Genomic DNA, 13,535 nt, shown 5'->3' with positions numbered 1-13,535 from the left:
GGAGGAAATAAAAGATGAAGAGCTAGGAGGGGGGGGGAAAAGGAGGAAGCACACAGAGCCTGTGTTAGCTGTCAGCATCCATCTCCAAGATAAGCGCTCCAGCAACATGATCTGTTTTCCAGCATTACAGATGAAAGCGAGCGCTCCTGCACTGCAATCAGATCAGCCGCGTGTATCGCCATTGTTGCAACTAGTCCGGATGATTTTCTCAACAACACAGCTGAATGATGCACACTGCCAGCCATTGTGGAGCGAACAATGGTACAAGCCCTTTGTGCACAATAGGCTGATCCTGCGTTAACTGTGTCCTGGAGCCACTATCCCATTGACAAGATGAGTAAAAGGACATTTAATGCATTATCTCTTTTTCTATGTGAACTGTACCGAGCCAAACATTACTTGAGGCCCTGCTGTGCAATGAAAGTCACATAATAGATACAGCAGGCTTTTTAATATACAGTGCAGGAGTCCTGTCAGCAAAGGGCTAATGACGGCAGGATGTTTTGTGAGATTTGAGAGCTGCTGAGCTACATTACTTTGAAATATCGTCAGTTACTGAATGCAAATTACATGGAGGTAATTAGTACAGAAATCCATGGCATTACAATACAAATTGTGATTCCATCTGAATACTTTTGGATCATTTAAAAATCAAACATTTAACTCCGCACCTTATACTGAATTCATAGTATTACTGTTTCTTTTTTTATCTTAGTTTTTGGTGCTGCTGCTTTTTAATCAAAGGCCACATGGAGGACCTATGCTCTTGTTACTTAAGAGGAGCACTTACTCAAAATTCAGACCAGATTACATTTGATAAAATCAGCAACTACATCAAAGTTATGTTGTCTAATATTATTTAATTACATTTTTGCTTGGATCTTTAAAATATATGTTTATTCCAGCATATTTTTGTAAGAATAATTTGACCAATTCTAAATGCTAATCTCACACTGCCTAAAAGCCAGACAGCACTCTGAGATATAACATAAAAGCCACAGATTTTGAATATGAACAAGAACAAACGGTCTCCATCTTATCTCAGATAAAAAAAGACATGTCTTGAGTTGCTCCTTGGCTCTCTGTCTAAATACCCCCCAGAGGAAAGTGTACTGATAACGTCAGTTTGCTAGATAGCTAATAAACTGCAGCATATTACAGCGGTTTAAAAACGTACCCGTACCCCGTTAGTCAGTGTATATGCTGATGCTGATGTGCCAATACTAACAAAATTGTCATTGTGATATCTGTTGGACTTTGTGACCACTAGCAATTATTTGTTGAGGGAGTCCCTGTTTTGATTGCATCTCTTGTTTTATTAACAAAATGATACACTTTGTGATTTTTTTGTCTGTGAAAAGCGCTCTATAAATAAATTGTATTATTATTATTTTTTATTATATGCAGAAGCTGACTGGTGATGGCACACATGTCTGCCGTCGGTTACACACTATTCTTAGTTGGTGGCAGTAGCTCTTCACCATCAAAAGGCAGGGAAGAAGAACATGGATGTAAACAAAGCAGGTTTCCAAAATATTAAATTAATCAGCATAAGCAATCAATACATCATGCACAATGCGTTTTGGTTAGAAAACAGCAAATGCAAATAATACAGTGTTTGTTTACAAGAGAACTCCACAGGGAGCCTTTAATATGCCTTTTATGTCTACTGCAGGCTTTAGGTTTATTATTGTATGTTTCATTATCTCTGGTATTCCACATTCCCCAACATTGGGGGAATTGATTTGAGATATGTGAATTAATTTCTTTAGTACATATTCATGAGAGATATTTTTAGCTCTGATTAACTACAGACTGTAAAATGCACTCTTGTGCAAGTCTGAAGCTGAAGACCGAGATAATTTCATACGCCATTTTTAAATTGGGTGTGTTCTTTTATCTGCTAGTTTCCTCTCCTCCCTCACTACCACTTGTATCCTACAGGGACGTATCTCAGAGAAACACATGGGGACAGAAAGAAGAAACAGAAGTGAACAGAAAAGACAGATAACAGCAACGGGTGACAGTTTGCCAAATACTGTAGAGCTCCTGTTGCTGTTCTTGTAGGTTGGAGATTTCACTTTCAGTCGACACATTGCTTACACATCTGAGAGCCGTCTACAAACAGTAAAGCAGTGTTGAACTTAAACTGTAAATGTTAAAAGAGGCAAATTAATTGCAATTAAGTATGATGGCATGTATGTTAAATAAATACATCCCATTTTAGAATACAATATTATTTTTTAAAGGGTATATTTTTTGATTTTTTTAATGCATCACTTAACTTAACATTTGCATTGATTGAAATGCTTCACCTGTGAATATTGAATACTTCTAACATTTCTCATAACTGATTTTTAAGCCATCAGGATCATGTACGCCTGTTTATACAGTGTGTTGTTGCAAATGAAGGGAAGGCCATTTCCAGTTTGAAGAGTCACAACCCAAGTCCATTAGTCTGCTGTTGTTCATACTGATGTGCTCATTATAGGGTGAGGTGTGACAGTGTTAAATGTATCTGCAGTGCTGGTGTTGTTTAAATGGAAGAGGATTTATTTTTCTCTTGGATGTGCCGAGTGTGAAGAGAAAGAGATTTTTTATTTTTTTTTCAAAATCAATTAAGATGAAACACATATTTTAGTGTCAAAATTAAAAAAAAATCTTAGAGCATCTTATCTTAAATCCAATGTAGGTTTGCAAGACTGTAAACGCTAAGTCTTGCCTGCATAAAGCTTTGCCAGCTGTTATACTTGCATTCAGGTTTTTATTCCATTGTTTGAATGCTTTCTTGAAAGTTGAGAAGATGTAAACCAAATCTGATGACTTCAATCCCTTTAACCTGGATGGCAGGGCTACGGTTAAGAAGTAAGCCACTGTGAGAGTGCACAGTAACTTCTTCAGGCACACTACAAACCTATTTATTTTTATCTCATTGTTGACCTGGTATATTTTTAGATATGTTGACTCACAATGTTTGGCTGCCTCTGCTGTCAACAGCTTGCGTATCTTCGCTGCTGATGCCGGATCAACGAAGCCAATCAGCTCATAACGGCTCAATAGGGAAAACGTGTCATTAGCTTTCTTTGAAGGCCTCGGTTATTGGACAGCATTGTTATTCCACAGAATGTGTTCCATTATTCCATTCCAAGAAGGAACGCCAAATTCGCAAATGCCAAAATAAAATAGAAAAACTAAAACCAGCCGCCATCTCTGTTGTGCTTTTGGCAGTTAGCTGTAACTTCAGGAGACACGTTTCCAACACCTCATTAATTTGAACAATAAAATAAATCCAAAACACAAACATATTCTATACAGTACATGCATATATACACAAACATAGTCAGCGTTTATGCATACACCAACAATGGGGGGGGGGGGGGAGAAGGGGGAGGGGGTAGCACTACATGTGAGACATTAATATTGCACAACATTGTAATATTTAATGTGTTAATTAAAGTGCCCTGTGGGAATACGATCTAACATGCTTCATCAACTTGGTGCACAATCTTTATATCTCTTAAGTCAGCAAGGCTGAAAACTTGTGTTTCTGTGTGTGTAGCCATTACTGTGTGTATGTGCATTATCACATGATAAATATAGTGTTTGCGTTACACATCGTGACCAGGCCCTGTTAGCTACGCTACAAGGCTGTGACTATTTCTGTAACACTGTCGGATTAATGGAGGATACTCATTAATATAAGCACTGTGATTAATTGTACTAGGCATGGCGAGGCTGGTAAACAAATACAGTACCAACATAAGTATAGTCTTCTGTTGTGTAATAAATCATGTTAGATCTGTAATGTCAAAGATGTATTCTACCTTCAGTGTGTATGTTTTCTTCAAAATGTCTTTAATTCTATTTGTACTGAAGTGTCAGGACCAGCTGTTTAGCTTCATCTCATGTGCATAGCAGGATATGCGGTTTACATGACCCTCTTAAGTCTGGTCTGTTGATCACTTGCTGAATCATTCTGGTCTAGCCCGGTTTCGTTGCACTGCAGCACTGCGGGAAGATCGGCTGTTTCACAGTGTGTAAGACAAAGAACATTGTCAATAGCTGTTTACAAAAAGGTTTGCTCTACATTGGATGCCCATACCAGCTGCCACTTTTTAATGACCTTAGCCATCGTCACACCTAAATATATAAAGCCCAAACATGGATTTTCATTTTGAAGGATTTAGGGAAAGCTTGTTAACTACAAACCATACAGTAAGCCAGTTCTCTCTACATCCTCTGTTAGAGCCTGCTGTCACAACTCTGTCATTCTCACTACGTGATATGTAGTAAGGAACGGTGTCATCTGAAAATGTGTCGATTGGGCCCTTGGTCAGCTGTTGGAAGGTCCTTCATTTATGCAGAACAATAAAGGCCCCGAGTATATTTACCTGTGAGATATCTGTGAGGGCTGAACAGTTCTATTCTTGAGATTTAAACCAGTTAAACTTTATAAAGTCATGTGCAAAATTTCATAATTTTCCAATTACTGGGAGATAACCATTATTCTAGCTCTCAAAACTGTGATGAACACAAGAGGAAAACTGGATATTTGATTGACTCGTGAGACAAAAAGTAGCAACTGTAAAAGTAAACCATAGAAGTTATTACTCCCCAAAATAGGAAAGTGCTGAAAGAATTGAATGCCATTTGTTTTATTTTTAAAACCTCAACTATACCATGGGACTTGGATGTGCTCATTCATTTAACAGCAAACTGCACATTGAATTTTGATATTTGAGATTAAAAGATGGTCACAAAATCTTTGCAAATCACTGCTTCGGCACCAGGGTTTCGGACATACCAGCTGACCATATGGCATTAACCAGCTGTACTGTAGGTAGGCCATGTTGCAAGCAGGGCATATGTGTATCTGCAGTTTACAAATATCCATTTTTGATTTTCGCTACAATTTGATACCATAGTTCCAGTGTTTCAAATACTTCCACTAATTGCCTTCAGAAATCGCCTAAATCATTATTTGCATTTCCTGATCCATTGCTGGGCTTACTCCTTGTAGGGCTAACAACTCTATATATGGACTATTTTCCTCTCCTGGGCAGAGTGACAGCAACGTCAAATGTAAGCCCAGCCGATTATTTCAAAGTGTGAAGCCTGAAAGCCAACATGTTACAGCAACAAAGAAGTAGTAGAGAGAGCCCGACTAGAGGAATCTGGAAACAGCCTTTTCTTTATGTGGATACCTGTTAACCACTGCCAAGGAGAAGACCACTAGTGATTTGAATCTTGGCGAACACTGGAGCCTGCCAACATGGAAGCCCAGTTATTATCATGTATGAAGCCTAAAAGCTGAGTGTGGCTCTGCGGAGAGCAAGAGGGGCCTGTGTTAGGTTGGCAAGGTGAGCGCTGTTGAGATTAAGAGAGGCTCAAATCCCCAAGCATCAAACCAGGGTCAGCAGCTCAGGGCAGACAGGTGCAAGCAGACAAATGAGTTACTTCTTCATGCGTAGAGCTCATTAGTCAAGCTGGTTTCCTAGCCTGTAATACAGTGGTGTGAAATCCAAAATCAATGTCAGTTCAAATCCTTACAAACTGTATTCACAGCATGAGGGCACATTTTTCTACACTATGACTTAAATCCAAGCATGAATATATTGAAGGGCCAGAGGGAACCATGGTATTGCTAGTGAAATAGTTAAGATCATGACGCTGCATTGGTTCTTCCATTGTGAATGCACACAAAGTAAGTTTTTTACGAAATAGCATTCAAGAGCTATACTTATCTAAGTGCTATTTAGCATACAGACTATAGCTGCAAAGCAAAGGTCAAAGGTGTAGGGCTTTTATTCGACATTTTGGGGTGACACATATTAAGTCTAAGGGTATACCCTCAAGAAACCTTTTTGCGTCAAACACTTCATTTTCTGCATTCAGGTGAATTTGCATCCATTTATGGTGGAAATGTCACGGTACATCCTACTTGATCCGTGCATAGCTGCTTAATCTCCTTTCCGTTTTATGGCAGATTGCAACCTGTTTCTTTGGAGGTCACAATAAGGTATACAAAACCCTGAGAACCAATGAGCAAGGAATTAGTTAGAAGGCACCTGATAATTGAATCAGGTCAGTATTTAGTAGTTCCAGATTTACAATAAGTAGTTTTTGAGTCATTTGAAAACAGCCTCAGAGATGTTGAGGTTACTAAATGATTTAATTAATCATTATGTATTGATTTATTTTTGTTTGCCGTTTCTTATTGTGAATTTGCTATTTAATGAGATGTTTTGAACAGTTTAGAAGCTGATTTTAAAGTAAGACCTAATCTGCATTATATAAGTGCAGACTCAAGGTACAGTATGTAGGATTTCTCTTGGCCATAGCCAACTTTAATGGTTCTGAATCTAAAATAAATATGGTATAAAATGGCTTTTTTGTGTAACTTAAAAATGCAAAGCCAAAAATATGTTAAAAAGGAAATACCACGGATATTACCTTTTTGCCCGAAATGAAAGCCTTATCCATCAATACATCACTGAATCCCGCCTGCAAGCTGTCAGTGGATCGGTTTCATCTCCACAGAGGCAATAACAGAATAAAAATGGGCATTGCTTTTCAATCAGGTCTGAATTGTATGTTATTGAAAGTCGATATTAACACAGTGAATGTAATAAAAAGTATTGCAGAGCCTTCATAATGAGCTTATATGGACTGAAGTTAGAGGTAGTATGACACTAGTTGTAATGACAAAAGAAATACCTATATTTATTATAAAAGCAAACCTTTTGTATTCTATACTGTTATTTTATCCTGGCAGATATGATTAGCATAATATGGGAAAATATCTTCATGGCTTGTGTTAGCTTGCACATACTGTAGTATTTGATTTGTGTCATTTATTACGCTGGACAATCAAAACTTTCACTACTTCTGCATCCCAGTTAAAACAAACACTAAGAAATATTTGCAAATGTTGAATCCTCTGTGTTCTCTGATATGGACAGGAAATCAAGGATAGAGTGCCACTGTAAGAATACATAGAGATGGGAAGAAATAGCGGAAGAGTGAAAAAGGCATTTTCCACCCAATATTCTGTCCCATAGAAGACCCAAGCTCAGAATAGCTGGAACTGAAAGTGGAAAACGTTTCATTTGGTTGGAAAGAAAGGTGCTTTCAGAATTGCCGTTTGAAAATACAAAATGTCTGTATTGTTCATGTTGTAAACAGTTTGACAGAGATGAAGTAAACAGACAAACTGCTGTTGTGTTTTCTATCTTTTGGTAATTTCAGACTGAACCTCAGTTCTTTTGACATTTAAAATGGCATTGTGTTTCAATTTGAATTTAGATAAGTCTGGACCTCCATGGTGCCACACAGTTCTGCCCTCAGAATCACCAATTATGTTCATTCCATTTAGTGATTTTACTGAGGAAGCTGGCAGAAAAAAAGGAAGCCTTGAAGCAACCCCAGGCCCCTCCAACGTGTGATGCGTGCATGCTGCTATTGGGTGACAAATAGGACATAATAGCTTAGTTTACTGTGGCAGAGATCTCGCTTTCATCCATCCAATTAAATTGGCTCAGTCATTACAGGAATGAGATGTAATAGTGGTTAGATGCATCTGCACAAAATCCAGCCAATCACATTTAATATATTCAGTGATTAGGTCTGTACCCTAAAGAGACAGCAAGGGATGGGCCAGGCACTTCTGTTGACAGGGCGTCATTTTTACAGGAGAACTATTCTAACAAGGCACAGCCCTATGATCTCCATCTGAACGCCTGGGTCGCTGCTGTGACATCATTGTCTCGGCTCTGACTCTATTTCAAGGCATCACAGAGGAAGTCCCAATCTTTCTGCTCCAGCAAATCTACTGCTTTCAACTATTGTTAGAGACTGACGCACCACGACACAGAGAGAATAGCCCCCTTCTACAGCTCTCTATAAATAACCTTCTACTTAATCTATCCAAGATTTCATGGATGTATTTCAGACTAGTGCAGTGCCCGATATTAGCGTGCAGATTTCTCGGCCTCCATTATTGCTGCATGCAGTTTTCTTGAGAGCCACTCATCCAAACAACACTCGACAATGGATTCCTTGGATATATCTCTTGCGATTAATCGATTAGTCATCTAATTTTTGAGAGAAGTCAGTGACTACCAAAATGCAGCAGTCGTGATTGCCCTAGTACCAAGCAAGCCATTTGCTGTAAATAAGTTAATAGGGGTCCCCTCACAATGTACTACACAGGGTGTACATAACGCACTGCTAATAAATATGTATATCTCAAGAGCTTGCACTCGACACTGCACTACTTTGGGTTCTCTGCAATACACCTGCCAAAAGTAAGACTGATCTGATAACGGTTGTCGATTCCAAGTAAAGCAATACAGACAGAGACTCCTTCAATTTTAGTTTGGTAGATCTGCTTTAAACCAGACGGCAAAGGCTGGGGAAGTCAGTGCACGGTCCACTCACCAGTCATATTTAGCCTTTACCTGCTTGAAGATTAGGTATAAAACGAGCGATGGGAATCATGATACCTAGCTACAGGCTACTGTAGCTGTCATAATTGTCAACGCTGCTTCGAGGCTTTTGTCGCACGGAAGTGGCCGTGGTTTCATCTCTAAGCCCCAATTGCCCACTTTTTTTTTCCATTTTCCAAAATGATGTATTGGGTGGACTTAGGCTCAGACCTTGGGGTGAAGTTACACATTAAAGCACCATGAGCCCTGGGGCTCCAACTTTTCCAATGCCCTTCCCTACTCCCCCAAGCTATTACTATTGTTGCGGCATCAAATACAAGTCCCAAAATCATTATAAGCCCATAGTGTAGCATACAATACAGAAAATTGCATCACCAAAAAGGTAATGGCTGGCTTACTGTGCACCAATATCCATCTCATCATATGCATGCTTACACCAACACCCACACACATGCATACAGAGGGAGAAAGACAGAGTCTTTGTTACAGTGTAAATGGAGAGCCCTCTTCTAATTTCAAGCATCAGTCGCCTCTCACAGAGAGGAACAGATCCCAGATATTAGCTGCTCGAAAAAGTTTTTGGTTTTTCTCTTGTGGCTGGTTGGGACGGAGTAGAAGACCCTGGTGCCGTTGCAACGTTAATGCGAGGAGCATCCTGTTGAGCACCCGGCAGTGCAGAGCCCTTTGTCCCGTTCCCTTTCAGTCAGGAGCACCACGCTGAGCCAATTGTTTCTTTAATAACGGCTTGCAGTTTTCCCCCCAAAAATCTGATTTCAGATCCCCATATATTCACCTACCTGCCCTCAGAAAGTAGGACATATTTTTGCTTTGTTGTACAGAAAGTGGAACACAAAAAGATGAACGGTGGAATGTATGGCGTTTGGCAGCAGGTGACAAATACATTATTGCTTTGCGCACAGCAGCAAACAATCCAAGTGCTGCTTTAGAGAGTGAGCTGTCACAGTCCCCGCACCCAGACATCACACCATAAATATCAATAAAAGAGAGAAAGTGAGATGTCCTCAGGGAGACTACGGCGAGGTACATGAATTAGAAATGTCACCAATATGTTTGGGGTAAGGGGAGCAAGTCTACAGCATGGCTCTAAATTCTGTCCTGCACAAAACACATTTTACCTCGAGGGCGATAACATCTCATGATAGCAGGCTGTGGACTCCCGTCAGCCGTAACGGGAGCAACTGGATAACCATCTATCAAGAGCCAATACAAAAAAATATAAAAATATGAAACAATATTAATATAAACTGATGTCACAAAAACAGAACATTCATATACATTACAGTCATTTAGCAAATGCTTTTATCCAAAGCGACTTACAATTCAGATTCTATCACATTTCTACACCGTAGGCACAGCTACGGGAGCAATTTTGGGGTTAAGTGTCTTGCTCAAGGACATCGACATGCGACTAGTGGAGCCGGGGATCGAACCGCCGATCCTCATTTAATCAAAAATGCTAACGCCACCGCCTGAGGTCAGGCATATGCAGGAATTGATCATCCATACATTCACTGACTCAGGCTTTAATTAATAACACGTAATGGGTTCTAATGCATCTTTACTCGTACCAATGCCCATTGAGCTGTAAGAAGTGTTTGAACTTGAAGGCTTTATAAATGAACTGTTATTTCCTCTGAGGCCTGAAATAAATAGGCAGTATGAGCCACACCTGGCAACACAGATGACCCAGTGAGGGCTGGAAGCCTTTCGACCCCTTCTGCGGACTTCACTCAGTCTGAGATGTGTTCATAACTGAGACGGAGCAATGGTGATATGTCAGATGCTGCCTCACTGAGAGGGGGGGGGACTAAACACTTCAACCTGTTGTGCTGTTGAGCTGATGACTGATGTGGCCTTTTGTTGGCTTGCCATGCTGTGCTATTGTTGAAAAAAGATGAACTATTAAGCTGTCTGGTTGCTTTTTGGGAATGTATTTTCTGCGAGTTGGGACAAGATGTAAAAGCAACTCATCATTCCTGATAAATCTTCTTGAATTTTTTTTACTTTTTATTTCTTTTGCATGTGTAGCTTTGTTTCGCTTTCCTACTCTAACGTTCAACATCTGTAAAATACAGTGGGCCGATATAATATTATGTATTATGTTCCTTTTTCTCCATATTTTCTCTGTAGTTGCTGATTTATTCGCTGTCCACAGTAAGAGCGATAGCGACAGACCTCTCGATCTTTGCACTTTACTGTGGTGAACTCCTTCCCTTTCCTTTTCATAAGATTCCTCTTCTGGCAAACAAGTCATTTATTAAGCTCGGTTCAGTCTCCCACTGGGAAAGCGCGGCAAACACCTCCTGACCTGCAGCTCATTTTAGCTCGATGGGTTCTGCTCTAAAAAAAGAGCCTGAGAGTCATAACAAAGATGGTGCGCATAGTTAGACCACCATTTATTATTAGGCCCTATTGTTTCGCACATAGGGGGCATTGGAGAAACACCTTTCTGACCTGCAGCCTGATTTCGCTTTACAGCGCCTATGCATAACAATCAGCAAGTGTTCGCAGTTGGAAAAAGCTGGAGCTCAAGTGAACAACGCTAAATATGAAAATAGCATTATCCTGTTGTCATAGGAAGAAGAAAACAGTTGGGACCAGTGTTTTCTCTCTAATAGACATATTTTTCATTTGAAGATTATCCCTGCGGTGGTTTAATGTGCTGTCTGACTGCTCAATACGTTTTCCTTCTGCGTAAGGCAATGCACTGTAAATGTTTGCCTCTGTGTTTCTATTGAAGGTATAGTAGGCTGCTCTGCATATTGAGAGGTAACATAAAGAGAGACATTGTGGATTTCATCCTTGAATTATTAGTCACCTCAAATCTTGACAAGAACTTGTTTCAATCTTACAAACATTGTTTAATCATTATGTACCTGTATAACTGCTGAGGAGACCCTTTGACATTTGGAATACTTTGTATTTAGCAAGAGGCAAAACACATGTTTACTCGAAAACACTCAGCTAGATCGGTCATTTAGTTCTCTACCGATATAATACTCAGCCACTTCAACTGATGTGTAGCAGACAGTTTCTGGCACCAAGGTGTGTAATTATCTATTTTAGCTGCCCGGGACAGACGAATCAAGACAGCACCAGCCATCTGGCTGTGTGAGAACTCGAGTCTCTGCTGGCAGAAACACAAACGTGTTTTCACCCACCCTGTTCAAACACCCACCATAAAAACCTCCGCTGTTCTTGTTTTACAGATTGCGTATTTGTCATGGTCACTTGGACGCTGTCGCAGTGATTTTGTGTGCTCCTTTATTCCAGCTGCCAGTCAAATGGCCAGTCTGGCTTGTTTTACTCCTCCTGGATTGACAAGTATTTATAGAGCTTCACTGTAATTTTCAGATTAAAGGCGTCTTCTTCTTCTCAAATCTCTGCAATACTTAAGGCTCTTTGTTAAACATGGGGAAGGAGGAATTTAAATGCAGGAACAATATGGTACATCGTGTAAAGTCCTCTGTCTAGAATACAGGTATGTATATTGTTTGTCTCTTTAAAAACAGGATTTAAAAATGGGAGATTTGTGGATGTAGAATGATGGGTTCCATATTAAAAAGCATGCAACCTTTCTTTCAGAGTCATGAACTCATTCTTGGAACTGCTATAATGTATGTTCCTCCTTTGAGCATAGCTGTATAGGAGCAAGCCAGTTAGCCTACAGACAAAAGCCACACTGAACTTAAGTGACAATGTAACAAAGCCCCCTGCACCGCATTTAAGCAAAACACAACCACAAAATAAACCAATTTTGTAGTGTGCAATAGAAAAAAAGACTTGATCGCAGGGGCATATGCATAGGTTATAGGTCTATCTTTAGTTGAGACTGAAGGCCCATTGCGTTTGTTATCTGTGTGAAACAGGTCCAGATGGGGCCTAACCTTGGCTCATTCCCTGCTGGGCATTCATTTTAGCTCTAATTAGCTGCTTTTAGAAGTTTGCTATATACCGCTCTGGACACAGACACCTCTGCCTCCCACACCTTTGCTCACAGTGGAGTCCGGGTTGTGTTCGGAATAATAAATCTCTGTAGTTCTGGACTTTATGACATTAATTGATTAGAGGGAATGTGAATGGATGTGATTGACATGCATTACAGGAAGGCACGATTTAATATATAAGTCGATGAAACCCAAGAGTATGTTTAGGTCACTTTTTTTCTACTGTACCTTATTACAACAAAGGCATCTTTCAGCATAATGTATTCCAATATAACACTTTCTTAATCTTCAGCCTCAAAAACTACAATGGAGTTGACATAGTGTCAACAAACGAGCAAGATTTACTGCAAGCCAGCTGTATTAGAAGCAGTAGATTATTGATTGGTTGTTGTATTGCGAGGTTTAGATTGGTCAGGTGCACCTAATAAAGTCACCCTGAGTTACCTGAAATAGCATTTTACAACTAAAGAGGTACAGAGGCCATTACAATTGTCCCATTAATGATATGGCCATTCTAACACACAAGAAGGCAAGACAGAAACTCAATTAGAAAATATAAAAGACAAAAATCTTACTATGGACTCACTTAATATGACAAAACAAAAGTCAAACAGAAGCAACGATTTGAGTTGATGACTCATTCCTCAATGTTGAGTACTAGAAAAGCAGCTTTGCAGATTGTTGTCACCGAGGCAAAAGCATTTGTTTGTGCAAATATTCAAGCATGTAGCTGAAAGAGAGACTCGTTGACATTTCTCCTGCTTCTTTTCCCATGTTCAGTGTGATCTTTTCGCTCACTCAGAATCACTTGATTTACCTCAAAAAGGCACAAACTGTTACAATACTGCCACAGCCATCAGCTGAGGCAGTATTGATCGCCATTTATGCAGCTGATGAAGGATTATAGATCCGATAGGTTTTAGCCCTCAAGACAAGCAGGACATGACAAGGAATTCTGTTAACACGGAGAAATCCTTACCAACATTCAATTGGACACCTCCCTCCCTCTCTACCTCAGTCCATCCATCCATCATCCCTGCTTTCTTGCTCCTGCAACTCATTCCCTGTATCTGTATCTCCCCCTTCCTTCACTTTCTTCTGTTTTTTCTTAGTGCCCTTC

Source organism: Anarhichas minor, unplaced genomic scaffold, assembly GCF_050575085.1.
Source record: "Anarhichas minor isolate MPS153535 unplaced genomic scaffold, ASM5057508v1 ptg000027l, whole genome shotgun sequence".
Taxonomy (NCBI): domain Eukaryota; kingdom Metazoa; phylum Chordata; class Actinopteri; order Perciformes; family Anarhichadidae; genus Anarhichas; species Anarhichas minor.
Note: the sequence above shows the minus strand (reverse complement) of the source record.